Genomic DNA, 6,000 nt, shown 5'->3' with positions numbered 1-6,000 from the left:
AAAAAAAAAAAAAATACATATATATATGCTCATACACACACGTATATGTATTTACAATGAAAAATCATTGGGCAAAAAAAGGAATGCTATATGCTACAAGAGGAATGAACCTCAAAAATGTTAAGCTAACTATGAGATATCTAGAATAAGCAAATTCATAGATACAGTAAATAGAATAGAAGTTGCTAGGAATGGGGGAAGGGGAGATAAAAATGGGAAATTATTGCTTAATAGGTGCATTTTCTGTTTTAGATGATGAAATGGTTCTAGAAGTAGATAGTGGTAGTGGTTGTGCAATTATTCACTTAAAAATGTTTAGAATGTTAATTTCATATATGTAGATTACACCAAATCCTCCCCCCATAGTCATTTGTACTTCTAAATGTAATTATTCAAGAAAACTATCTACAACATAAGACAAAGGAGGGGCTTTGGTCAATGACAGTTAAGGGTTTTCGGATCAGGTATGCATCAGGAAATGGCCTGGAGAGTATGTGGTATCAGAGGCGTAGGACAATCCCAGCTGTACACAGGTCATTGAGTGATGGGTCAGTGCCTCCCTCTACCCCTCAGAGATACACTAGATGTGGAATTGAAAGGGAGGGCATGACATAAGAGGGCTACTGTAGGGATACTGGTAGTTATGTAGGTGAACTCAACACACTGACCGGCCAAAAGTAGCATTCAGTGTCAGCTAACCTACACCTCTGCCCCAAACTGAGATTCCTCTCCACAATTGGAGGTCATTTCACCCTACCCTCCTGGAGTATGTTATTCTCCATATTCTTCTGTGCTTTGAAATATTTACAGGATAGAATTATAAAAGTAAGTAAAAATTGCTCCTTGGCTGGGTGCGGTGGCTCACGCCTGTAATGCCAGCACTTTGCAAGGCTGAAGCAAGAGAACAGCTTGAGGCCAGAAGATCTAGACCAACCTGGGCAACATAGCAAGACCCTGCCTCTAACAAATATTTAAAAACTGGTTGTGCATGGTGGCATACGCGTGTAGTCCCAGCTACTCGGGAGGCAGGAGGACTGGTTTTGCCCAGGAGTCTGAGGCTGCAGTGAGCTGTGATTCTAACACTGAACTCCAGCTGAGGTGACAGAGTGAGATCCTATCTCAAAAAAAAAAAAAAAAAAATTGCTCCTTGTAACACATAAGAAGACAAAATGATAGAATTAAGTGCCAGAAAAGTTTAACCCTTCTTTACATCCTTCAAAGACCAACTTAGCAAAGGAGAAAAAGAAGTCTAGAAGGAAATAATCTAAATGTGTGTAATGAGAACCTCTGGAAGCAGGGTAAGGGGTGATTTTGACTGCCTTTTTTTTTTTTTTTTTGCTTAGCTGTATATTCTAATGCTTCTACAATGAACATGCATGATCATCTGAAGAAAGACTAGCTCCCAGCCTGACTTCTCTCAAGTTTCCCTTGCTCCTTCTGCTCCCTGGCCAGAATGCATCCTTCTGGCTCCCTATATCCCACCTGCCTGCAGGATGGTGCTGGCTCCCATTAGCACAGGTGTGCTCGTGCAGGGCACTCCTCCAAGTCAGAACACACGTTCCTTCATTCCCTGCTCACAACAGCTCTATGAGGGGCTACTCCCACCTCCCCTCTTACAGGGGAAGGAACTGAAGCTCCAAGAATGACAGCAACTTTCCCCTAAGTGGCTGATTTCAAATCCATGCTTATCAAATAAGAAGAATGTTACAATACAGGGTGTACCAAGGGTCACCCATAAAGTCGCCATATGTAGGGTAAATGGGAAATTATGGCTTAATGTGCCTTATTTACAAAATAGTCCTTAAAAAATTTTATAAAGTATTTACAAAATATTCCCAATGTGTTGGCCACCTCTCTGTAAATTTTCATACTTATTCCCATTTATGACTCTAAAGCAGAGAAAGTTTAAGTGACTTGCCCAAAGCCACACAGCCTATAACCAGCGGAGCTGATACTTTTATTCTCAGGGCGTCATTCTTAGCATCTTTTCTGCCTTTATCTTTAAGATTGCTGCCTCACACCTACCCCAGAATTCTAGAATTCCATTGCATAGACAGGGGATCAACTGCACAAATAAAGTGGCGTCCATGCTGGAGCCAGATTTTGCCTTGCTTTGGCTTCCAAACAACACCACAGACCTCTACATCGTTGCTTTGCTCCAAATACTTATCTATGTAAGAAACTTAGGCCACCACACTACAAGGAAGCAATGGGCCCCTACCCCACAATTGCCTGTAGTAGTGCCACCAGAGTAAACAGTGACTACACAAACACTGCAATAATCAAACAAACAAACAGAATTTTTCTCTATGGTTTAATATTATCAGAGAATTAGGAAACAGTCTCATAGGGTGCTCTTTTAAAATTCATTCAGAATGTTCATATAAAATCATATGAATATTCATCTTACGTCTGCAGAAACACACATATCTTTCTACCTTCTCAGTACAAGATGGAAAGAAACCAGAAATCAGTGGATTAGGGGTGTCACCGGGAGGGGGCTTTAAAGGATCCCTGCTTTTCAATATTTTTCCACTCTGTTGTTTATTTCCACAGGCCACTGTGAATAAAATCAACATTACATTACAAAATCAACAACATATTGTACACTGGCATATAGGAATTTTTAAAAATGGAGCTAAAGGCTTTGTATTTAAAATTGAAGAAGTCAGCCACATGCAGTGGCTCACATCTATAATCACAGTTCTCTGGGGGGCTGAGGCAGGTGGATCGATCACCTGAGCTCAGGAGTTCAAGACCAGCCTGAGGAAGAGCAAGACCCCTATCTTTACTAAAAAGAGAAAAATTAGCTGGACATTATGGAGGGCATGTGTAGTCCCATCTATTCGCAGGCTGAGGCAGCAAGATCACTTGAACCTAGGAGTTTAAGGTTGCTGTGAGCTAGACTGACTCCCTGGCACTCTAGCCTGGGCAACAGAGTGAGAGTCTTTCCATAGATAAATAAATAAACAAATATTAATTTCTGTGATTGCATTAATGTACACAGCTATGATTTAATAAGAAAATAAATAAAAATATTTAAAAAATAATAAATATTAATTTTTTAAAAATTGCCTCAGTGCCCATAACACAGTGCTTACGGCACCAGTCACATACCCCGAGGCTGGTGGGTTTGAACCCAGCCTAGGTCAACTAAACAAAAATGACAAGTGCAACAAAAAAAATAGCCAGGCATTTTGGTGGGCACCTGTAGTCCCAGCTACTTGGGAGGCTGAGGCAAGAGAATCGCTTAAGCCCAAGAGTTTCAGGTTGCTTTGAACTATGACACCACAGCACTCTACTGAGGGTGACATAGTGAGACTCTGTCTCAAAAAAAAAGAAAACTGAAGAAGCCCACCCCTTCGCAAATCACCTTTGTACATCACCCCCTCTATACCTTGCAAAGCCAGCTTTTCCCTACTGCTCACATAGAGTGCCCCCAAAGAACAATAGTGCTGTGTATATAAACACTCTGGTCCCAGTGAGATCCTTAACCCCCTCCCACAGGTTAGCAGCCAAACTCCCCACCAATTAAGGACATGATCAAACCATTTCCTGGTTGGATTTCTCTTATGGTTATAGTTCTTTTTTTTTTTTTGAGACAGAGCCTCAAGCTGTCCCCCTGGGTAGAGTGCCATGGCTTCAGGGCTCACAGCAACCTCCAACTCCTGGGCTCAAGTGAGTCTCCTGCCTCCACCTCCCAAGCAGCTGGGACCACAGGCGCCCGCCACAATGCCTGGCTTATTTTTTGGTTGCAGCCCTCACTGTTGTTTGGCGGGTCCGGGCTGGATTTGAACCCGCCACCTTAGGTGTATGTGGCTGACGCCCCAGCCGCTTGAGCCACAGGCGCCAAGCCATGGTTATAGTTCTGTTCCACTTTTCTGATGGGTAATATCAACAACCCCTGTGCAAGGGATGGACTCAACTATTCTTTCCTCTGGAGAAGGTCATGTCTCTCTCCTGCCTTTCTGTCATATCCAGCTCAGCTGGGAGACTTTCTAGGGAAAGATCATTAAAGTAAAAGGGCTGCACCAGGCCCATTAACTGAGAATGCCCTATTACTAGCTAAGAAGGTGGCTGGAATTTTAAAAGAAACTTCCTATCTGCATAGCAAACCAAAAAAGATGCAAAGAAAACCAAACAGGCTTACTAGTCTGTTAGAGCACCCCTCAGTCCACACCATGAGACTCCAGATAACCCACACATCCTTGAACCAGAAAAAAAGAAACCCTCTGCCATGACACTGCTGAAGGCCAGGGCAAGCTCCTAGCATCCCGGGACGTTCCCCAGCCCCACAGATGTGTGTGATAATGCACTTCCCACCAGCTAATATTTGGGGAGTATTTAAGATGCTAGATGAAAGGCATTTGTTCCCGTGTGGGGCCCAGAGGCCACCCCTCTGAGTTCTCTGCAGTGGTGATTAAAGCATGGCCCTCCATCTCTTCCCTACTTTCCAATGATGTGAGGTTTAATTAATATGCACTTAAGATCCTTAGATGAAAAGAGGATGAGATGTGAAAGTTATTATTATTTTGTTCAAAGTATAGGGGTATGGTAACATCTGTGGACAAGTTTACCACATGCCACTTAAAACGAGCTAACAGGGTCACATGCCAAAAAATTCAGGTCTGGATTTCTGAAAAACTCAGAGATCTGCCAGATGTGTTCAGGCCATGATTTAATACGTGGCTCCGGTCAGAAGGAAGCACATATGACACATGGTTCACTTCTTCCAGAACTAAAACTCCAGAAGACCAGGCTGAACCAAAAAGGGAAGCGATCAGTGGAGAGGCAGGTGGAATCTGCTCACAGGCAAGGCAGGGGCTCTAACAGGCAAAACTGAGCTAGAGGTGGGCGAGACGAGCTTCCTGTTTTGCAGGTAAGTTAAGACGTGGGCTGCAGGGAACACTAAAGTGTCTACGAGCATTTTTTAGTCACTTTTGAACACATTCTAGAAATAATCAGCTAACCATCCTCCCAGGACAGAAGTCCCTTTTCTCACCAAATAGAAAGAAAGAGATTTGTGACTATAGAAATTGAAAAAAACTTGAGCTAAAAGCACCAGTGGGATCTGGGCTGTGTGTGCAATAGCAAAGTCTAATCAAGGCTCCAACACAAGGATTCCTGGGAGCCATGGTCCAAATGAGGACATGGCACAGCCTCCTCCCCACACAGCCAACAGAGCCTACGCCCTACACCAGATCATGTCTCCCTAGTTCTACCTACAACCCTCAAAGGCTTCTCATCTTACCAGCAGTCCTACCAGACCCTGCCCTGCCCACCTCCTTGATCTGAATCTCGTGACCTTCCCACTCACTTTCAGTACCCAAGCCCTATGGTGTCCATGCTAGTCTTCCAATATGCCAGCCCCTGCCCCCGACCCCTGCCCTCCACCCTCTGCCACTGGCAAGGCTCACTCCCTTGCCATCCTAGCTCCAGTGTTATCCATGCACTGGGGCCTTCCTAACCCCCCTATTCAAAAGTTAAAACACCCAACGCTTCCTTGCTTTGTGGGTCTCTATTGTGGCATCACTTTCCAGCATAGGACAAGTTGTTAGTACAGTCCACCCACCCACCCCCCACAGCCATGGGTGCTACAACTGTGGCTTCAATGAGCTATGGATCAAAATATTTTTTAAAAGGTGAACAACTATTAACAGAGCATTTACTTTGTATTAGGAATTATAAGTAATCTCGAGATGATTTAAAGTATATGGGAGAATGTGCATAGGCTACATTATATGCAAATGCTACACCATTTTACATAAAGGACTTAACATCAGTGGATTTTGGCACCCGTGTGGGGCAGAGTCCTGGAACCAATCCCCTGGGGGATACCAAGAACCAACTGTACTTGCTTTTTGTCTATCTTCCGCCTCCAGAATGTCAGTTACGTGAGGGCAGGGACTTCCCTTGGTCACTACTCTGTCCCCATTGCCAGAGATGAGCACTCAGCACTTATTTGCTGAACACATAGAGAGTGACTTCAAAGGTGAAGAC

At 43.8% G+C, this 6,000-nt stretch overlaps 1 protein-coding gene across 6 annotated transcripts in view; it reads right to left on the bottom strand.

Annotated features, from left to right (window-relative positions):
• Positions 1–6,000, bottom strand: part of TIAM1 (T cell lymphoma invasion and metastasis 1) — a 368,684-nt gene that overhangs the window by 177,129 nt on the left and 185,555 nt on the right. The window lies entirely within an intron of this gene.

Source organism: Otolemur garnettii, unplaced genomic scaffold (assembly GCF_000181295.1).
Source record: "Otolemur garnettii isolate 467f Iridium unplaced genomic scaffold, OtoGar3 scaffold00111, whole genome shotgun sequence".
Classification (NCBI taxonomy): domain Eukaryota; kingdom Metazoa; phylum Chordata; class Mammalia; order Primates; family Galagidae; genus Otolemur; species Otolemur garnettii.
Note: the sequence above shows the minus strand (reverse complement) of the source record. Positions and strands in the feature narration are given on the sequence as shown.